The 23629-nt window shown below is 38.7% G+C and overlaps 1 protein-coding gene and 1 pseudogene across 1 annotated transcript in view; one reads left to right on the top strand and one right to left on the bottom strand.

Annotated features, from left to right (window-relative positions):
* CLCA4 (chloride channel accessory 4) overlaps positions 1 to 23629 on the top strand; it is a 57467-nt gene that overhangs the window by 11443 nt on the left and 22395 nt on the right. The gene's annotated exons all lie outside the window — the stretch shown is intronic.
* On the bottom strand, positions 19521 to 20301 carry LOC107973614 (cell division cycle-associated protein 4-like; annotated as a pseudogene).

The following is a 23629-nucleotide window of genomic DNA, read 5'->3' as shown; positions in this document are numbered from 1 at the left end:
CTATCAATGATTTATTTCATGAATTGTGCCTTTGTACTGTATTTAATAAGTCATCACCATATACAGGTCATTTAAGTTTTCTCCTATGTTATCTTCAAGGAGTTTTATAGTTTTGCATTTCACATTTAGGTCTATGATCCATTTTGGGTTAACTTTTTTGTGAAGGGTGTCAGGTTTGCGACTAAATTCTCTTTTGTTTTGCATGTGGGTGTCCAGTTGTTCTAGCACCAAACTATCTTTACTTAATTGTATTTCCTTTGCTCCCTTGTCATCAGTTATGATCAGTTAAGCATATTTGTTGGTCTATTTCTGGGCTATCTATTCTGTGTCCTTGATCTATTTACCTATTCTTTTGCCAGTATCACACTGTCTGAATTACTATAGCTTTGTAGTAAGTCCTGAAGTCAGGTAGTGTCAATAATCCAATTTTGTTCTTCTCCTTCAATATTATATTGACTATTCAGGGTATTGGCTTTCCGTATAAACATTAAAACGAGTTTGTTGATATCCACAGAATAACTTGCTTGGATTTAGATTGGGGTTGCATTGAATCTATACATCAAGTTGGGAAGAACTGACATCTTGACAATATTGAATCTTCTTATCCATGAACATGAAATATCTTCCCATTATAGTTCTTCTTCGATTTCTTTCATCAGAGTTTTGTAGCTTTCCACATATAGATCATATAAATATTTTGGTAGACTATATCTATTTCTTTTTTTCAGTTCTAATGTAAATGATATTGTGTTTTTAATTTCAAATTCCTTTTGGTCATTGCTGGTGTATAGGAAAGTGATTAACCTTTGTATATTAACTTTGGATCCTAAAACTTTACTATAATTATTTATTAGTTCCCGGAATTTTTTGTCAACTTTTTCAAATTTTCTACATAGACACTCAAGTCATCTGTGAACAATGGCAATTTTATTTCTTCCTTCCCAATATGTATATCTTTTATTTCTCCCTCCCGCACCCTCCCCCCACCCACTTTTTTTCTTATTGCATTAACTAGAATTACCAGTATGTTGTTGAGGAGTGGTGAGAGGGACACTTTTGCCTTGTTTCTGATCTTGGAGGAAAAACTCTGATTTCTCGCTATTAAGGAAAATGTTAGCTGTGGGTTTTTTTGTAGATATTCTTTGTCAAGTTCAGGAAATGCTCCTCTATCCCTGGTTTACTGAGAATTTTTATCATGAATGGGTGTTTGGTTTGCCAAATGCTTTTTTTGCATCTATTGATATGATCATGTGATTCTCCCATTTTATCCTATTGATGTGATGATTAGATTAATTCATTTTCCAGTGTTGAATCAACCTTGTATAAAGGGATAAAAACCTAGGGTAAATCCTATTTGGTCATGGTGTGTAATTCTTTTTATACATTTTTTGATCCACTTTACTAATATTTTGTTGAGGACTTTTGCGTGAGAGATATTGGTCTGTAATTGTCTTTTTCTTATAATGTCTTTGTCTGGTGTTGGTTTTAGAATAACATTTGCCTCATAGAATGAGTTGGACCCCTCTGCTTCTATCCTCTGAAAGAGATTGTCAAGAATTGGTTTAATTTCTTTCTTAAATGTTGGGTATAAATCACCAGTGAACCCATCTGGACTTGTTGCTTTCTGTAGGAAGTTATTAATTATTGATTCAATTTCCTTAACAGATACAGGCCTATTCCAATGGTCCATTTGTGCCTGTGTGAGTCTTGGCTGACTGTGACTTTCAAGGAATTGGTCCATTTCATCTAGTTATCAAATTGTGGGCATAAAGCTGTTCATAGTATTTCCTTATTATCCTTCTAATGTCCATGGGATCTGTAGTAATATCCTTTATTTAATTTCTGATGTTAGCAATTTATGTCCTCTCTCTTTTTTCTTAGCCTGGCTACAGACTTATCAGTTTTATTGTTCTTTTCAAAGAACCAGATTTTGGTTTCATTGATTTTCTCTATTAATGTCCTGTTTTAAATGTTATTGTTTTGTGTTCTACTTATTTCTTTTATTCTGCACAGTTTAGATTAAATTTTCCCTTTTTTTCTAGTTTCCTAAGTTTTTTCTATCCTTTTACTTTTAAACTTACGTGTCTTTATATTTAAAGGGAGTTTCTTGTAAACAATATCTAGATGGATCTTGTTTTTTGATTCACTCTGACAATCTCTGTCTTTTAATTGGTACATTTAGACCATTGATGTTCAAAGTGATTACTGATGTAGTTGGATTACTGTCTACCATATTTGTTACTACTTTTCCATTTGTTTTCCTTGCTATTTTTCTATTTGTTTTCTTTTGTTGCTATTTTTGTCTTCCTCTCTTTTCCTGCCTTTCGTGGTTTTAACTGAGGATTTTATATGATCTATTTTCTCTTCTTTCTTAGCATTATACATTATGATTCTTTTATTTTTTTAGTGGTTGCTCTAGAATTTGTAATATACACTTACAACTAACCCAACTCCATTTTCAAATAACACTACATCACTTCACAGGTAGTGTGAGTACCTTATAATACAAAATAATTATAATTCCTCTGCCCCATTTTTTGTATCATTGCTGTCATTCATTTCATTAAAATATAAGCACATATAAACACATATATATGGTATGTAAAAAGATATATGTTATATCTACATATGTAGATAGATATAGCATACATCTATCTATATAAATGATATATAATATATACCCGTAAGCATACATAATCTAATCTATTGTTACGATTACTTTTGAACAACTGAAAATAAGATAAATAAAAGTTTTTATCTTCACTTATTCCTCCTTTAGTGCTCTTCTTTTCTTTATAAAGATCTGAGTTTCTGACCTATATTATTTCCTCTTCTCTAAAGAACTTTTTAAAACATTTTTTGCAAGGCAGGACTGCTGGCAATAGATTTCCTTAATTTTTGTTTGAGAAACTCTTGATTACTCCCTCATTTTTGAAGAATAATTTCACAGGGTACAGAACTCTGAGTTGATGGGGGTTTTTTTTTTTTTGTCTCAACCCTTTAAATATTTTATTTCACTCTCTTCTTGGTTACATGGCTTCTGAGGAAAGTCAAATGTAATTTTTTGTTTATAGGTAAAATCCTCACTGAGAATTTTTTTAATCTTTAATTTTTTGTAGTTTAAAAATGATAAGCCTAGGTGTAATTTTTTTTAACATTTATCCCACTTGGTGTTCTCTGAGCTTCCTGGATCCATACATTAATTTGGGAAAATTCTCAGTCTTTATTGTGTCAAATATGACTTCTATTCCTTTCTCTCTTTCTTCTCCTGGTATTCCCATCATGCCTATGTTACACCTATTGTAGTTGTCTTGCAATCCTTGGACATTCTTTTCTATTTTTTTTCATTGTTTGTTCTCTTTGCTTTTCAGTTTTGGAGGTTTGTACTGATATAGCCACAACCTTAGTGATTGTTTCATAAATTGTGTCCAGTCTACTAGTAGGCACACCAGAGTATCCTTCATTTCTATTACAATGTTTTTTTATCTCTAGCATTTTTTTCATTCTTTCTTAGGATTTCCACCTCTCTGCTTACATTGCCCATCTGGTTTTGCATGCTATTTCCTTTGTCCATTACTATATTAATCATTTTTGTTTATAATTTCTGGCCTGATTCCAATATCCTTGCCATGTCTGATGCTTCCAATATCCCTGCCGTGTCTGGTTCTGATCCTTCCTCTCTTTCTTCAAATTGTAGTTGTTTTGCTTTTTAGTATGCCTTGTAATTTTTTCTTGGTAGCTGAACATGATGTACTGAGTAAAAGGAACTGCCACAAGTAGACCTGTAAAAATGTGGTGGTAAGGTCGGGGGTGGGGGCAGAGCGAAAATGTCCTATCATCCTATGATTAGTCTTTCGGTGAGCCTATGCCTCTGGACTGGAAAATGTTACAAATGTGTCTCAGGTTTTCCTCCCTCCTTAGATGGAACAGGATGGCTACAGTTGCCTGGAGCTGGGTATTTCCCTTCCTTCAAGTCAGTTAGGCTCTGAAGAAACCCCAGCAGGTTAGGCTCTGGTTAAATAGCTTTTCCTGAGAGCAGGCCTTGTTAAGAACAGAGTGCTCTGACATATTTTTAAATAGTTTTTCCCCCTCCTGCTACTGGAAGCATAAAGTTTTTGTTTGTTTATTTCTAGTATTTACTATGAGAACCTGGTCAGGCTTCTGGAGGTAAAACTTACATAAATGTTGCACCTGCCCTGCCCCGCGCCCATGGCTGGCTCACCCTGGAGTTTTTAACTCTCAGACTTGTCCACACTGAGCTTCCAGCAAGTAGTCAATTACAGTTCAGATTTCCTGCCTTGGCACTGGTTCTCATGGTGGTTTCCACTCCTAAGTCTATACACCAGTAAGCTAAGACCCTGTATTCACCTGTCTGCTCCTATTTTGGGGGCAGCAGTTTGCCCTGTGCCCTGTGTCCTCACCTCTCTTAGATATCCAAGAATAGTTGTTGATTTTTCAGTGTGTTCAACATTTTACTTGTTAGAATGGAGTAGAAACTTCAAAGCTCCTTACCTGTGAAATGGGAAATGAGAAGTTGATCCCCAGCTTTTTCATAAATAATGTAGTATTTTTTTAACGTTAAAAGAATGTCAGGAATCTACTTCCCCAATTCACATACATAATAATAACAGCCTCTATTTGTTGAACACTTACTATGTGTCAGGCAGTGTTCTAAGTGTCTCTCATATATATATATATATATATATAAAATACATATTTTTTTAATTCTTCGTGTTGGAAGTTTAATTAGAAGTAGAAATATAGGACATTTTCTACCTCTGTGATTTTGACCTCGCTTTTGAACACAATTCTGGTATGTGTTCTTCCTTCATAAAATATAGAATACAATAGTAAAATAAAATAAAAATAACAGAGTAAAATAAAATATTAAAATTCTACCAATTCTTTAAGACCTAGCTGAAATATCATCATTTTCTAACTCCATCACTAGCCCTGACTCACCCAGGGAATCCCTAGGGTCATGATTCCTTGTTCTTTCCTCCTTGCTATCATATAATTTTATTATGGCACTTATGAGATTATATCATAGGTCTTCACTGGGACATTACCTTCACGAGATTATGGATTCCTTAAGGGCAACAACTTTTTATTTTCTCAGCTTATCACAAAGGAAATACACCATAAACATGTAAGGAATTAGTATAATCACTATATGACCTGCTAAATTTGTTTTTCCCAGACAAGATTTCTATTGCTCCCCAGTAACAAAAGTTAAAAGCTTCTGCATTAGAAAAAAGAAAATTGTAAAATTTGTCAGAATCTGGTTTTTGCACGGGCATTTTAATCATTTATTTTAATATTCTTCCTCAAATAGAGGGGCTGACTGATCATAAGTTGGTCTCCTTACCAGGGAAAATGGCGTATCTTCAAGGAATGCAGCATAGGGGTTATAAGTGTGACTTGGAGACAGACCAGTGTTTCGGTTTAGTTCTAACACCCAATGGCTGTGTGACTTTCAGCAAGCTATTAAAGCTGAGTTTTCTCATTTGTAAAATGAGAAATAGTGTCTGCTCTTGAGGTTGTTGTGAGGATTAAATAAGTTAATACATATAAATAATGTAACATAGTGCTTAGCATACATACAATAAGTGCTTAATAAATATTATTTGTAAGACATGACACCCTATCTTAGGCAGATTTTCCTGAAGTAGGTCCTGAGACAAGGATTTATGTACAAGTAATTCACCAAATAAGTTCTCAAGAAAGAAAAAAAAAGGGTACGGGAGGAAGTGGACAAGAGAAGAATCCAAGCAGGGATATGAGTACAGGCAAAGTCCCACGGGGGCAGCATCAAGCTTGTCCACAGGGATCTCTACTGTGTACGTTACACCTCAGAACTGGTCCCAACCCAAAGTGAAGGCATTCAGATTTCATATCGCTGAACTGTCAGTCACTGGCTATGTACCACTTCAGAGGATGTAAAGTACCTTCTGGCTCTCTATGTAAGTGGGTAAAATGGCTCTCATAGTCTGAAGGCTGTCCTCCAAAGAAAAGTTGCAGGTATGGGCCTTTGCAAGCAAATGCATGTTATGCAGAAAGAAGAAGCACACAGGAACACTCAAAGAGATATGAGGGGATTTGGGCAGTGCACCATACTCCAAGGTATAACCAACCAGGCGAAACATAACTACCCATTGCATGGCATAAAGACAAATACACATAGGTTCAAATCCCATCTCCTCCCTTTTCCTGGCTATACAAACTTTGACAATTTACTTAATATCTGTGAGTATCTATTTCACCATTTATAGAAAGGGGATGATAATACCTATCTCAAAGACTGATTATGAAAATTAAATAAGTTCATGTAAAGTAACTATCAAAATATCTGAGAGTTACCAGGTAACTCTCAGAATATAGTTATAAGAATATCAGACATAGTTATATAGTTATCAGAATATCAGACATACTCAGTATGCTCTGTAAATATTAATTCTCCCCAATCTTTGTAGGATTTCTTATATATAAAAAAGAATGGATTGTAGACTATGAATTGATAAATCTATAAGTACTTTCTCCTGGCATAACATTCTTTGGACAAACTCTCTTCAAAGCAATTTTGTTCAAAGGCTATTTCTCCTTGGGGCTTTTTCAATTCTTCTGATTATACAAAGAGAAATATTTAAATGTAAGAGCCATATGTTAGAATATTTCTGTAGCATCCGCTAAGCTTACAGCTTCTAAGAAGAAAGGGATGCCTTAAGCTCAGGGTACAGCTGGTGTACAAATAGCAGCAGCAGAAGCAGCAGCTCGAGAGAGTAAGGAGAGGTTGGCGCAGCGCTGGTGAGCAGGAAGCCATGAGAAGAGATCACATGGAGTCAAATGTCTCCAGTTTAAGTTTTGCCATTAAGTCAGTTACCTTCCTTGGACATCAGTGTTCTCATCTGTAACATCAGTGGTTGAATTAGATGGTCTCTAAGGTATTTTCCAGCAAGAAAATTCTCTCATATGGATATTCAAAATCTCAACTCCTAAATCCTGGATCTAGAAGATTTCCTGTTATGGTAAAAAGGGTACAAAAGTTCAGAGAAGTGAAATGACTGGCTGAATTGCTCAGGGGAGTCTTCATAAAGAAGTAGAAGTTAAGCTGGATAGAATTAGAAAAATGAGTATGGTCAAGGGGATAATAGTGGAAAGTAAAAATAATTTTCCACAAATTTTGACTAGAGAAAAAGATTTATCATAGATAATATTGGGAGATAAAACTGGAAATTATAATTTGGAACTACATTATGATGAATTCTGAATAGCAAGTAAAGGATTGTGCCAACCTAAAGGTAACGATGAACTCCTGAAGAACTTGAGAAAGAAAAGTTAGTATTATACATTAGATAATTTGATGTTGTACAAGATTGGATTGGAAGATATTGCTAAGAAATCTTTAAGAAGGCTGCCAGATTGTCCAGTTATGAGATGAAATGAGGGTTTTATACCATTTTGTTAATCTGCAGAGAGGTTAAACAGAGCACAGTCCTCTAACTGTGGAATGGAATAATCTCCAACAGTTTATCTATACATAAAGAACCTGTAAATTTCCCTTTGTTCATGTAAGACCATATTGCTCTTTATACATATTATCACCTCTCCTTGATGGGTTTGAATGTGCAAGTTTGGGAGTAGGAGCAGGAAGGAGCTGAAGCACTACTTTGTAGAACAGAGAGAAAGTATTTGGAGTTCCAGAAATTTAACAATCCTAGAAGGAAGGGGTAAAAATCAGAGAATGAGGGAAGGCGAGGGGAAAACTGGACACTAAGTAGGAAGAAAGGAAGGCCAATGAGAAATCCTTAATGGTGGGATTCCCAAGAATGTACAAAGATACGTGACTTCACATTGTTTCCTGTTTAGTGTATTTAGTATATTGAAATGGTAAAAACAGGGCCAGGCATGGTGGCTCATCCCTGTAATCCCAGCACTTTGGAAGGCCGAGGCAGGCGGATCACTTGAGGTCAGGAGTTCGAGACCAGCCTGGCCAACATGGTGAAACCATATCTCTAGTAAAAATACAAAAATTAGCCAGGTGTGGTGGCAGATGCTTGTAATCCCAGCTACTTGGGAGACTGAGGTAGGAGGATCGCTTGAACCCAGGAGGCAGAGGTTGCTGTGAGCCGAGATCGTGCCACTGTACTCCAGCCTGGGCAACAGAGCAAGACTCTGTCTCAAAATAAATAAATAAATGAATAAATAAATAAAATGGCAAAAACAAAAATGAAACACAGCAAACCCTGCCATTTTCCTTTTCAGAGTTTGGAACTGATTTGGAAATTGACATAGGAGTCAGACAGATTATAAAAATATTAGCTCCATATATGCTGAAGCTAAATTAATAAGTATGGCTTGACCTCAAGTCACAATTGGGATTTCTAATGCTTCTCCAAGCGTAGAGCTCATAGAGACACTCCCTCTTTCACCGATACCTGCATCTGACTAGGTGCAAAGGGAATCCCAACCTCACGTAAGTTGGCACTGGGAATAGGAAAGAGAGACTGGTTTCTGGATCTGCCTCTAGAAGGCAAGACATGACCCTGAACCACATGTGCTTAGCACAAGGAATCCAGAGCACAAGGAATATACACACTACAGATAGAGAGATCCAAAAGGAAAGAGGAAGAAACTAAGCCTCACATAATAAATTCCAACTTATTTATATCTCAGGTTCTGTGTTGATAGTGTATAGCTTATAATAATTAAAATCCAATGTTGCCTTCAGAAAATTGTATAAGGATAAGTAACTCAGTTTTTCAGTTCAAAAAGAGGCTCTTTTCATTTTTTTAAATAAAAAGTTTACACATATTATTTCTTCCAGAAATAAAAAATGAAATCATCGACCACACATCTACCTCAGTAAGAATCCAAATTTTCTCATAAAGAAAATGACTATTACTCTCTTAGCATGTAATTGACTCATGATTTAAAAGTCCAGTGACAGGAGACCTCTCTGTTGCCATGGAAATCAGAAGTCCTGACTCTCTCTGGAGAATTCATTGTTAATGGAGCTAGAGAGTAGAATGATGATTACCAGAAGGTGGGAACATGGGAGGAGGAAGAGAGGTTGGTTAATGGGTACAAACATACAGTTAGGTAGAAGGAATAAGTTCTAATGTTCAATAGCAGCATAGTAGGGTTACTACAGTTAACGATAATTTATTGTATATTTCAAAAGAGCTAGAGGCCTGGTGCAGTGGCTCACACTTGTAATCCCAGCACTTTGGGAGGCCAAGGCAGATGGATCACCTGAGGTCAGGAGTTTGAGACCAGTATGGCCAACATGGTGAAACCTTGTCTTTACTAAATATACAAAATTAGCCGGCATGGTGCACACCTATAATCCCAGCTACTTGGGAGGCTGAGGCTAGGGAAAAAAAAGCTTTAAAATGTTTCCAACACACACAAAAAAAGATAAATATTTGAGGTGATGGATATTCTAATTACCCTGATTTGATCATCGTTATGCATGTACCAGAATATCACATGAAGCTCATAAATATGTACAATTACTATTTCTCAATAAAAAAGAGAGAAAAACAAATATGGTGTTACTCTGATAGTAGTATCTGTGAAAACACAAGCTTGTTATGTTGGATACATTTTTCTATTACACACTAAACAAATACATAACAACTGATTTTTTTATAACTCTTTTTTGACCCAGTGACAGACAAGGAAACTCATACTTTTTGAGTGACTCAAGTGAGCCTGTTTGCCTGAGTTGAACTGAATCTAGGTCTGACTCACTTAGCACAATCTTTTCTGATTTATGACAAGCCAGCTTCTGCTGGAATGTCTACCTGAGGTTGGGTTGATGGAGGCAGTGGCCCTTATAGCTGGACCAGCTGACCTGGAAACTGTATTATGTCGACTAGTAATGGAAGGGGGTGTCTCTGAGGCCACCAGAGCAGCTTCCCACTTTCCTCTTTTAGAAGAGTATTAGAAACTCAACCAGGGGGATAGATGGAAAACAAGACAAGGATATACATTTGTCTCCAATGTCGAGGTTCCTGTGACACCAGGAAAAAGTAGGGAGAGACTGTTATAAATAGTCACCTTTTTTCACCAGGCTGCATGTGCTCATTGCCTGAGGGGAGCTTCTTCTAACTGCTTTGGCAAAGAGGAATTCTCTCCCAAATGTATAACTCAGAGTTTCCTGAGTTTTTTAAGGTTATAATAGCACCTCCTCAAAATAAATACTCCCACAAACAATAGCGGGGATCTAAGTCCATCAGGCTTCTTCAACATTTCAAAGGCCTTGGACAAGCTTCTGTTTAGGCATTGTGATAAGCTGTTATTTTGGTTAAAATGATAATCATTCATTTATTCATTTAGTCAACGAGTCAGAAGGGATTTCCTGAACACAAGTTCTATGGGATGGGATCATGCTTGTTTTTCTTGGAGCCACCAAAGCTGGAGTTCAGGGAGAAGCAGGGAGCAGGAGGAAGGGAGGGTCAGTGAGGGCAAGACTGCATAGGATGTATTTGTTAATACCCAGTCTATTCACTCCAGATAATCACAGTTTCCCAGAGCTGCTCCTTTTTATAAAAACTTACTACATTACTTGCCTAGCAAAACAGCATTGCCTTGTGATGGAGAGATTAAATCCATGGGCTCTGGGATAAGAATGCTGGGTTCAGATCCTGACTTTACCAGTTACTAGCCATGTGATATTGACAAGTTACTTAAATCTGTGTGCCTCAGTTCCTCCATACATAAAATGAAGGTAATATGCATACTTGCCTTACAGAGTTGCAGTGAGGGTTAAGTGAGACAATCTGTGCTCTGGTAAGAACTGAATAAATGTAAATTATTAATGTGATTCACTCTGCCTCAATAGTAACCAGCAAACTACCAGATAAAGTTTTTGATGTGCTTGTATGGAAATAAATTTTATTATTTCTTTACTGGACAGTATTTTTTAGGTAAATAATTTGATTGCTAAATTTATCAAAGTCTTTAAAATCTTTAATTTGGACCTCAAACCCATCTTAACTAATTTGCTGTTATTTACATTTAACTATCTTATCTCTTCCATTATTTATACCATTGTAATGCTGATAAATTGCTTTGTAAAAATAGAAGACATTGGTATTACTGTATCTGTTCATTTTATTATGGATTTTTATTAATTTTCACATTCTACTCTACAGAAAATATAAAGTATATGTCTATGTTTAGGAAATTCATCAAAATTAGAAAGTATAGAAAATGTGTCCCCAACATACTTAAGGTAATAAAAGCCATCTATGACAAACCCACAGCCAACATTATACTGAACAGGGAAAAGTTGAAAACATTCCCCTTGAGAACTAGAACAAGACAAGGATGCCCACTTTCACCACTTCTATTCAACATAATACTGGAAGTCTTAGCCAGAGCAACAAGACAAGAAAAATAAAGGGCATCCAAATTGGTAAAGAGGAAGTCAAACTGTCACTGTTTGCTGATGACATGATCATATATCTAGAAAACCCTAAAGACTCATCTAAAAAGCTCCTAGAACTGGTCAATGAATTCATCAGAGTTTTGGGATACGAAATTAACGTACACAAATCAGTAGCTCTCCTATATACCAACAGTGACCAAGCTGAGAATCAAATCAAGAAGTCAACCCATTTTACAATAGTGCAAAAAAATTAAAATACTTAGGAATATACTTAACCCAGGAGGTGACAGACTTCTGCAAGGAAAACTACAAAACACTGCTGAATAAATCATACATGACACAAACAAATGAAAACACATCCCATGCTCATGGATGGATAGAATCAATATTATGAAAATGATCATACTGCCAAACACAATCTACAAATCCAATGCAATTCCTATCAAAAACCACCATCATTCTTCACAGAACTAGGAAAACAATCCTAAAATTCATATGGAACCGAAAAGAAGCCTGCATAGCCAAAGCAAGACTAGGCAAAAAGAAAAAACCTGGAGGCATTACATTACCTGACTTCAGACTCTACTATAAGGCCATAGTTACCACCACAGCATGGTACTAGTGTAAAAGCAGGCATATAGACCAATGGAACAGAATATAGAACCTAGAAATAAACCAAAATACTTAAAGTCAACTGATCATCAACAAAACAAACAAAAACAAAGTGGGGAAAGGACACCCTATTCAACAAATGGTGCTGGCATAATTGGCAAGCCACATGGTGAAGAATGAAACTGGGTTCTCATCTTTTACCTTATACAAAAATCAATTCAAGATAGATCAAAGACTTAAATCTAAAACCTGAAACCATAAAAATTCTAGAAGATAACTTCAGAAGAACCCTCCTAGACATTGGCTTAGGCAAAGACTTCATGACCAAAAACCCAAAAGCAAATGCAACAAATACAAAGATAAATTGTTGGGACTTAGTTAAACTAAAAACCTTCTGTGCAGCTAAAGAAATAATCAGCAGAGTAAACAGACAACCCACAGAATGGGAGAAAATCTTTGCAATCTATACAGCTGACAAAGGACTAATATCCAGAATCTACAACAAACTCAAACAAATCAACAAGAAAAAAACAAACAGTCCCATCAAAAAGTGGGCTAAGGAAATGAATAGACAATTCTCAAAAGAAGGTATACAAACAGCCAACAAACATATGAAAAAATGCTCAACATCACTAATGATCAGAAAAATGCAAATCAAAACTACAATGCAATACCTCCCTACTCTTGCAAGAATGGCCATAATCAAAAAATCAAAAAATAATAGATGTTGGCATGGATGTGGTGAAAAGGAACACTTTTACACTGCTGCTGGGAATGTAAACTAGTACAACCACTATGGAAAACAGTATGGAGATTCCTTAAAGAACTAAAAGTGGGCTGGGTGTGGTGGCTCACACCTGTAATCCCAGCACTTTGGGAGGCCAAGGTTGGTGGATCACGAGGTCAGGAGTTCAAGACCAGCCTGACCAACATGGTGAAACCCTATCTCTACTAAAAAACAAACAAACAAACAAATATACAAAAATTAGCTGGGCATGGTGGCACACGCCTGTAATCCCAGCTACTGAGGAGGCTGAGGCAGAAGAATCCCTTGAACCCTGGAGGCGGAGGTTGCAGTGAGCCGAGATCGCGCCACTGCACTCCAGCCTGGACAACAGAGTGAGAGTCCATCTCAAAAAAAAAAAAAAAAAAAAAGAACTAAAAGTGGAGCTACCATTTGATCCAGCAATCCTAGCAATACCACTCCTGGGTATCTATCCAGACGAAAAGAAGTCATATATGAAGAAGATACTTGCACACACGTTTATAGCAGCACAATTTGCAATTGCAAAATTTGAAACTAGCCCAAATGCTCATCAATCAACCAGTGGATAAAGAAAATGTGATATATATATACACATATACCTACATACATACACACACACCATGGAATATTACTTAGCCATAAAAAGAAATGAAATAATGGCATTTGCAGCAGCCAATTTCAGAAATGGAAAACCAAACATCATATGTTCTCACTCATGAGTGGGAGCTAAGCCATGAGGATGCAAAGGCATAAGAACGACACAATGGACTTTGGGGACTCGGGGAAAAGGATAGGAGGGGGAGGTGAGGGATAAAAGACTACACATCGGGTACAGTGTACACTGCTCGGGTGGTTAGGTGCACCAAAATCTCAGAAATTATAATTAAAGAACTTATTCATGTAACCAAACCCCACCTGTTACCCAAAAACCTATTGAAAAAAAAAAATCCCTGTTGTCAAGGAGCCCTTAGAATATCAACAATGACAACAATAAAGAAAACGTGTTCCAACAGGAAAATGTGCATGCATTTTATAAAATGATCTGATTTATTCTGACTCTTAGTCACTTTTATGTAACATATAATTAAGCAATCAGGTGAATTAGTCATGTATTTTCTCATGTAATGTACCTTTATACAGTCAACATCCCATAATCAGCCAATACTGGTAAGTTTTAGGAACGTATATAAAGAGAAAGAAAAGAAAAGCCTCTTGAACAAACCAACATTTGAGCCAGGAATAACTAGAGAGGAACAATGGGGTTATTCAGAGGATTTGTTTTCCTCTTAGTTCTGTGCCTGCTGCACCAGTCAAATACTTCCTTCATTAAGCTGAATAATAATGGCTTTGAAGATATTGTCATTGTTATAGATCCTAGTGTGCCAGAAGATGAAAAAATAATTGAACAAATAGAGGTAAGAACAAAATGGAATATCTTTCATTAATTTTTAGTTTTTTACTATTATTTTTAATTGACATATAATTGTACATATTTATGGCATACAAAGTAATATTTCTATACATGTATACAATTTGTAAAGATCAAATCAGGGTAATTAGCATATTCAGCAACTCAAACATTTATCTTTGCATTGTGTTGGGAACATTATAATTATTCTCTTCTAGCTACTTTGAAATACACAACAGATTATCAGTAACTTTAATTTTCCTGTTGTACTATCAAATACTAGAACTTATTCTGTCTACATAACTGTGCTTTTGTACACATTGACAAACTTCTCTTCATTTCCTTTCTCTCCCCTATCCTTTGCAGCCTCTAATAAGTATCATTCTACTCTCTATCTCCATAAGATACCCTGGTTTAGTTCCTACATATGCATAAGAATATGTGGTATTTATCTCTCTGTGCCTGGCTTATTTCATTTAACATAATGTCCTCCATGCTCATCCATGCTGCCACAAATGAAGCAATTTCATTTTTTTCAGTGACTAAGTAGTATTCATTTGTGTTTATATACCACACTTTATCCATTCATCTCTTGATGGACACTTAGGTTGCCTTCACATCTTGGCCATCATGAATAGTGCTACAATAAACATGGAAGTGCAGACTGATGTCTTTTCCCTTGGATATATACCCACTAGTGGAATTGCTGAATCATGTGGTCATTCTATTTTTAGATTTTTGAAGAACCTCCATACTGTTTTCCATAATGGCTGTATCAATTTACATTTCCACCAATGGTATATAATAGGTCTCTTTCTCCACATCCTTGTCAGCACTTTTTTTATCTTTTTAGTAATAACCATTCCAACTGGGCTGAGATGGTGTCTCATTCTGGTTTTGATTTGCATTTCCCTGATGATTAGTGATGTTGACCACTTTTTCATATACTTGTTGGACATTTGTTTGTCTTCTTTTGAGAAATGTCTATTCAGATCATTTGCCCATTTTAAAATATTATTATTATTATTACTTTGTCTTTGAGGTTTTTGAGTTTCTTGTATATTCTGGATAATAATCCATTGTTGGATGAACAGTTTGCAAATATTTTTCCCAAGAATTGGGATGTCAGCCAGGCCCGGTGGCTCTCATGCCTGTAATCTGAACACTTTGGGAGGCCGAGGAGGGCAGATCATGAGGTCAGGATTTCGAGACCAGGCTGGCCAACATGTTGAAACTCCGCCTTCACTAAAAATACAAAAAATTAGCTGGGCGTGGTGGCACATGCCTGTAATCCCAGCTACTCAGGAGGCTGAGGCAGGAGAATTGCTTGAACCCGGGAGGCAGAGGTTGCAGTGAGCCGAGATCATGCCATTGCACTCCAGCCTGGGCAACAGAGCAAGACTCCCTCTCTGGAAAAAAAAAAAAAAAAAAAAGAATTGGGATGTCTTCTGTTTGAATTATGGAGAAGAAAACAAAGTTAATAGTTAATAATTATTATGGAAACTTCTGAGTCCTTCAGGAAGTTAAAAGCAGTGTGGTGCAGTGAGGACAATATGGTAATGGGCAGAGGGAGATGAAGGTTTTAGACAGGGTTCTACACTGTGTCACCACAAGACAGAAGACAAGGCACAGGGCTCCCTGACACTGAGTTTCTTGATCTGTAAGTTAGCAGTTGGACTCATTTGTTCTTTAAAGAATTCTTTATTGAATGTTTATGACATGCTAAAGAGCAGTAAAATTTTTTTAAAGCCTCTGGCACCATGCAGTGTATCTTCTTTTCAGAGATATAGTTAATAAGTAAATGGATCACAGGTTAGATGGTGGTAGTAGGTTGCTGTGCAGTAAAACAAATCAGGAAGGGGGATATGGAGTGTTAGGTGGGGCTGGATTGGGGGAGAATGTGGGTTGCTATTTCATGTAGGGAAGTCAGGGAAGGCCTCACTGATGATGTGTCAGCACAGACCTGAGATGAGCGAGAGAAGAGCCCATTGAAAACTAGGGGAGAAAAACAGCATGGAGGTGAGAATTCGTTTGATGTAACCAAGGAAACAGCTATGAATGAGCAGGAGGAAGCATAGGGTGAGCTGAAGTTAGAGAGGTGGCAAGGCCTAGACCACTGGAAAGACTTTGACTTTGACTCTGTGATGAAAATCCATAGGAGGATTCTGAGCAGAGAAGGGCGTGTTCTCATGCATGTTCAAGAATCACTCTGACTGCAATATTGAGGACTGTAAAGAATTTCCACTTGTCACCCATCCTCTATAAACTCTGTGGCAGCTTACTGGTGTAGAAGGACCCCAGGTAGGAAACTCTTGCAGGTGGGCAGTGATGGTGACTAGGAACAGGGAGGTTGTGGTAAAGATTGTTAAAGTGATATGGTGGTTAAGATGTATAGGGGATAGGTGAGGGTAGGAAGGAAATATAATAAGAGTCAAGGAAGAATTCAAGAGTTTTGCTTGAACACTTGGATTGAGAAGGGGAAGACTGTAAGTGGAGAAAATTTGGCATTTGGAAAATCAAGAGTTAGTTGGTTGGGGCTTTTGGAATTTATGTTACTTCTGAAAACATCCATGTAGATGGAGGCAGGAATCTGAATTCATGATGAAGAATGAAAATTTGGGTGTAGATAACTAGGCAAGTACAGATGGAGAAGAGAAAGGCTCCAGGACTAAACCAAGGACACTGATTACTGTTTCTTTCAAATATAACATTCTATGTAATATACAGTTTGGTGGTGTAGCCACGTAAATTATTTTTCCCTCTCCCTGATATCAACATATACTAATTCTTTATATTTAATTTCTCCACTACTGTGTTCTGCTGCTTATGGTTGGACCCTTCTGCATGTTTTAATTACCCAGCAGAAGGTGATAGGCATGAACTAAGTTGTAATCAAGTGATTTTGTGGCTGCCATTTGTCATTCACTCGCTATAAACTCTGTTACATCACAAAGATATTTGCTTATAGGTACCTTTTAAATTTCATGAGAAGATAAAAATTCATTTTACTAAAGATGTTTAAAGAGCAGTTAATGCAGCTAATTCTGAATGATAGGTTTTTAGTGTCCAGAGGACAGTAAATCAGTATCAAACTTTTCTTTACTCAGACATCACTATTTGAAAGAATTACTTGGATGGGCAAAAATTTTGTAAACATGGTCCTCTATAAGTACAAGCAGAAATTCAATTGTTTACAGGCATGCCCAGATTTTACAATGTTTCCTGACATTTCTCCCAGCCCTTCACAAAATCTTCGCGTTTAATATCTTCAAGAAACCCTATGAAATACTATAATCCACATTTTACAGAAGAAAAAACTAGGGGTCCGAAAAAAAAATGATTTTTCTAAGATCATAGTAAGTATCACAGTCAGAGGTAAGAATCGCTTCAACCAAGGAGGCAGAGGTTGCAGTGAGCTGAGATCATGCCACTGCATTCCAGCCTGGGTGACAGAGCAAGACTCTGTCTCAAAAAAATAAAAATAAAAATAAAATTTAAAAAAAGTGCCTCTCATCCTTATATTTCCTCATGAGATAATAAGGTCTAGGGAGGGATTATTTCTTTTTTTTTTTTGAGACAGAATCTCGATCTGTCCCCCAGGCTGGAGTGCAGTGGTGCGAACTTGGCTCACTGCAAGCTCCGCCTCCCACGTTCACCCCATTCTCCTGTCTCAGCCTCCCGACGGGCTGGGATTACAGGCGCCTGCCACCACGCCCCGCTAATTTTTTGTATTTTTAGTAGAGACGGGGTTTCACCGTGTTAGCCAGGATGGTCTCAATCAACTGACCTCGTGATCCGCCCGCCTCGGCCTCCCAAAGTGCTGGGATTACCGTCGTGAGCCACCGCACCCAGCCTCTTTTTTTAATGTTTAAGAAAATGCAGTTTTTATCCAAAATGAGTTTGTGTACCAAATATTAATAGTTTAGCTAATCATTGTTATATTCGTTCATTATGTTATTTTTATTTCAATTCTTGCTTTTAAAAAACCCAAAACTTTAAAAATCCTTATGCCTTGTCTATTTTCTTTACCTTTGTTTTGTTTTGTTTTGCTGGATAATTTTTTAATAAAGTGAGGTTTACATCACTGATATTTAAGAATGGCTGTATCCACAAAAGAAAACAAACCTTTTTGGCTAAGGGGTGAGGAAGTTAGAAAAAGCATGAGAAACAGGAAACACAAGAGGGGTGAGGCGGGGCAGGAGAGGAAGGTTGCAGGCACCTCCAGCTCACTCCCTGCGGCAGCACCTATGACCCTACAGATCAAGGGGCCATGACTGACAGGGATTCGGATTTCTTTCATTCTAGACTTCAGCCTTAACTTTTTGTTCCAGCACCAATCTAACAGAGCAGCACAGGCATTTCTAATCCAGTAGCAGTGCTATTTCCTCAGCCAGGGCAGGTGCCTGGGCTGACGGGAGGCCTTCAGGAACACCGCCTGTCAGAAGGCACCACGGAGGGTCTCTGAGGTCCTGAAGACCAACTGGTGCCCGTGATCTCCAAACAGACAAATATTTGACCTTTGCCTTCAATGACATTTACACATAGACGTAAATAAAATCCTCCATAATTTATGCTCAAGTCTAGGAAGATGTGGCTCCCACAGTAGATTTTCTAATGACAAAAAAAAGTGTAGTAGCTGTGTGCGGTTTTTGAGTTTCACCCAGGTCTCACGGTAGCACAGAACATAATGGAGAAGTATTGCACGCACATTTAAAGTAAAACATGATACACTCACACTGTTGACAAGGACCGTAGTGATGCCCACTGCAAAAAAAATCCCTTATTTAAACCTGAAAAAAATGAAACACACCAACTACAATTGTTCAGGCTATAAAAGTTCTAATGTCGCAGCAAAGGATATTTATAGAAAAAATATACTTTTAAGAAAATAGCTGAAAAAATCTAAAGACATAAGGTATAAAAAGTTTTAAAATATGTATCTTAAGACAAAATATTGCCCAAAACACTTAAAACTGAATTGTAAAAAAATCACCTGTCTGAATGTAGAGGAGGTTGATGCAGCTGTGGTTCGCCGTCCTCTACAGTGGGGGACACAAAGAGAGACGAAGGGCCCAAGGCTGTAAGGACGTCAAGACCGGTCCAGAGACGAGAAGTCTTCCAGGAGAACAGCCATCTCTGCCTGGCCCTCCACAGCGGGGAAAGTGAGTGGGACGGGCCTGGGGTTGCAGACCCTGCTGATGATGGTCTGTTCTGGGATTTCTCAGAATCAGCAGACAGGGCAGCAAGGCTGGGCCGCTGGCGGCAGGCGCACCCTCTACGGGAGCCAGTGCTCACGTGCCCACGCGTCAGACACAGCTGCGAGCGCTCAGGGCTCTGGTTCAGGTCAACACCAGGATCTCCACCATGTGGTCCAGCTCGCCCAGATCGGACTTGCAGATGGAGCTGGGGCACGGGGTGACCGGAGCCAAGCCCTCGAGCCCTTCACAGGGGCCCGGCCCGGCACCCCCATCATGCCTGTCAGTACTGTGTCCAGGTTGTAGTAGGGGCTGTCCACGCCTGAAAACAGCTCTTCCATGTAGCGGGGGATTTTAGTCTCCAGCGTTTCATATATCTGATCGAGTGATTTGCGAAAGCTTCCTCTGTTTTCTTGAGGGCCACCCATCTCCCAGACGCTCCTCCCTCTGCGGGTGCCTCGGCGTCTGTGCTGAGGTCTGGGCAAAGGTCAGAAACTGGGCCCTGTGCGTGGCGGTCTCCCAAGCCAGAGGCAGGACGTGCCCCCTCCTGCTCCCACGCCGCGCGGCACAGAATCTCCATGAAGACCAAGCGGTCCAGCGGCGCCCGCCCTGCAGCCTGGGGTGTGCGCCGTATCCCATCCTGCGTCATCTCCTCTTGGATCTGCCTGACCATGTGGCAATGAGGATTGAGCGGCACAGGTTGGGCTCCACAAGCATGTGGCAAAGCTGCAGCTTCACCAGGGACATGTCCAGGAGGGACTGCCGCTGCAAGCTGTACGAGGACACGGTCTTCAAGCCGGCCAGGGCTCCCTCCACGTCTTCCTGGTGGCCAACACGTTTCCCCTTCAGTCCTCGTGCAAACATTGTGTCTTTGAGAGAACGGTTATCTGGGTCCTGCCGTCTTGTGCATCCCACACGAAGGCCACAGAAGAGGCGAGGCAGCAGAGATCCTCTATTCCAGCAAGCTGTCGAAGCCTTTGTCACGAGGATCCTGTCTGACCCGCGAGGCTGCCCGCTGGGTCCTCTGCTCAGCCGACGCCACCGCCGCTGCCGCCTGCTTCCCGCCGCTGAGGGAGGAGCACCCGCCAGCGCGGGGCCTTTACCCTTTTAAAACAATCAACTCTGCTTAGGAAACTAGCCATAGTTTTACTTCCCATAAAAAGTTTATGTGTCGGCCCGGGCGTGGTGACTCACGTCTGTAATCCCAGCACTTTGGGAGGCTGAGGCGGGTGGATCACCTGAGGTCAGGAGTTCAAGACCAGCCTCGCCAACATTGCGAAACCCTCTCTCTACTAAAAAATACAAAAATTAGCTGGGCCCAGTGGCAGGCGCCTGTAATTCCAGCTACTCGAGAGGTCGAGGCAGGAGAATCGCTTGAACCCGGGAGGCAGAGGTTGCAGTAAGCCGAGATTGAGCCATTGAACTCCAGCCTGGGAGACAGAGCAAGACTCTGTCAAAAAAAAAAAAAGTTTGTGTGTCAATGTATGACCCATAGTGTCTTCTTTTCTTTTCTTTTTTAACTTTTATTTTGGGTTCAGGGGTATATGTGAAGGTTTGTTGCATAGGTAAACTCATGCCATGGGGGTTTGTTGTACAGATTACTTCATCACCAGGTATTAAGCCTAGTACCCAATATTATCTTTCTGTTCCTCTCCTTCCTCCCAACCTCCACCCCCACTCTCAAGTAGACCCCAGTGTCTCTTGTTCTCTTCTTTGTGTTCATGAGTTCTCATCATTTACCTCCCATTATAAGTGAGAACATGTAGTATTTGGGTTTCTATTCCTGTGTTAGTTTGCTAAGGATAATAGCCTACAGCTCCACCCATGTTCCCGCAAAAGACATGATCTCATTCTTTTTTATGGCTGTGTAGTATTCCATGGTGTATATGTACCACAGTTTTTGTTTGTTTGTTTGTTTGTTTTGAGACAGAGTCTCCCTCTGTCATCATGCCCAGCTAATTTTTGTATTTTTAGTAGAGATGGGGTTTCACCATGTTGCACAGGCTGGTCTCGAACTCCTGACCCGAAGTGATCTGCCCACTGCGGCCTCCCAAGGTGCTGGGATTACAGGTGTGAGCCACCATGCCCGGCCCTGTACCAAAATTTTTAATCCAATCTGTTATTGATGGGCATTTAGGTTGATTCCATGTCTTTGCTATTGTGAATAGTGCTGCTACAAACATTCAAGTGCATGTGTGTCTTTCTGGTAGAATGATTTATATTCCTCTGAGTGTATATCCAGTAATGGGATTGCTGGGTTGAATGGTAGTTCTGCTTTTAGCTCTTTGAGGAATCACCATATTGCTTTCCACAGTGGTTGAACTAATTTACACTCCCATCAACAATGTATAAGTGTTCCCTTTTCTCCTCAACCTCGCAAGCATCTGTTTTGTTTTGTTTTTTACTTTTTAATAATAGCCATTCTAACTGGTATGAGATGATATCTCATGGTGGGTTTTTTTGTGTGTGTGTTTCTTTAATGATCAGTGATACTGAGCTTTTTTTCACTTGCTTGTTGGCCACATGTCTATCTTTTTTTGAAATGCATCTGTTCATGTCCTTTGCCCACTTTTTAATGCAGTTGTTTGTTTTTCTCTTGTAAATTTGTTTACATTCCTTTTAAATGCTGGATATTAGACCTGTGTTGGACGCATAATTTGCAAATATTTTCTTCTATTCTGTAGGTTGTCTGTTTACTCTGTTGATAGTTTCTTTTGCTGTGCACAAGCTCTTAAGTTTAATTAGATTCCACTTGTCAATTTTTGCTTTTGTTGCAATTGTTTTAGGCATCTTTGTTATAAAATCTTTGCCTATGTCCAGGATGTATTGCCTAGGCTGTCTTCTAGGGTTTTTATAGTTTTCAGTTTTACATTTAAGTCTTTAATCTTAATCTTGAGTTGATTTTTATACATGGTGTAAGGAAGGGATCCAGCTTCAATCTTCTGCATATGGCTAGCCAGTTATCCCAGCACCATTGATTTAATAGGGAATCTTTTCCCCATTGCTTGTTTTTGTCAGCTTTGTTGAAGATTAGATGGTGGTGGATGTGCAGCCTTATTTCTTGGCTCTCTGTTGTGTTCTGTTGGTCTAGGCCTGTTTTTATACCAGTACCATGCTCTTTGGGTTACTGCATCCCTGCAGTGTAGTTTGAAATCAGGTAACATGATGCCTCCAGTTTTGTTCTTTTTGCTTAAGATTGCCTTGGCTGTTCAGGCTCTTTTTTATTCCATATGAATTTTAAAATAGTTTTTTTCTAGTGCTGTGAAAAATGTTGTTGCTAGTTTGATAGGAATAGCAATGAATCTATAAATTGCTTTGGGCAATATAACCATTTTAGTGATACTGATTCTTCCTATCGATGAGCATGGGATGTTTTCCATTAGTTTGTGTCTTCTCTGACACAATTTCTTTGAGCAGTGTTTTGTAATTCTCATTGTAGGAATGTTTCACCTCACTGGTTAGCTGTATTCCTAGGTATTTTATTCTTTTTGTGGCAATTGTGAATGGTATTGCCTATTTGATTCAGCTCTGGACTTGGCTGTCATTGGTGTATAGGAAGGCTAGTGATTTTTGTACATTGATTTTGTACCCTGAAACTTTGCTGAAGCTATTTATCAGCTGAGGGAGCTTTTGGGCTGAGACTATGGGGTTTTCTAGATATAGAATTATGTCATAATCAAAGAGGGATAGTTTGACTCCCTCTCTTCCTATTTGGATGCCCTTTATTTATTTCTCTTGCCTGATTGCTTTGGCCAGGACTTCCAATATTAAGTTGAATAGGAGTGGTGAGAGACAGCATCCTTGCCTTGTGCCAGTTTTCAAAGAGAATGCTTCCAGCTCTGCCCATTCAGTATAATGTTGGCTATGGGTTTGTCATAGATGGCTCTCATTATTTTGAGGTATTTTCCTTCAATACCTACTTTATTGTGGTGTTGAATTATATTGAAAACCTTTTCTCCATCTCCTGAGATAATCATGTGGTTTTTGTCTTTAGTCCATTTATGTGATGAATCACTTTTATTGATTTGTGTATGTTGAATCAATCTTGCGTCCTGGAGATGATTCTTACTTGATCACGGTGGATTTGCTTTTTGGTGAGCTGCTGGATTCGGTTTGCCAGTATTTTGTTGAGAATTTTTGCATCAATGTTCATAAAGGATATTGGCCTGAAGTTTTCTTTTTTTGTTGGGTCTCTGTCAGGTTTTCATATCAGGTTGATACTGGCCTCATAGAATGAGTTGGAGAGGATCCCT

This window comes from Pan troglodytes, chromosome 1, assembly GCF_028858775.2.
Source record: "Pan troglodytes isolate AG18354 chromosome 1, NHGRI_mPanTro3-v2.0_pri, whole genome shotgun sequence".
Classification (NCBI taxonomy): domain Eukaryota; kingdom Metazoa; phylum Chordata; class Mammalia; order Primates; family Hominidae; genus Pan; species Pan troglodytes.
The sequence above is the reverse complement of the archived record's forward strand: the minus strand, read 5'-3'. Positions and strand labels throughout refer to the sequence as shown.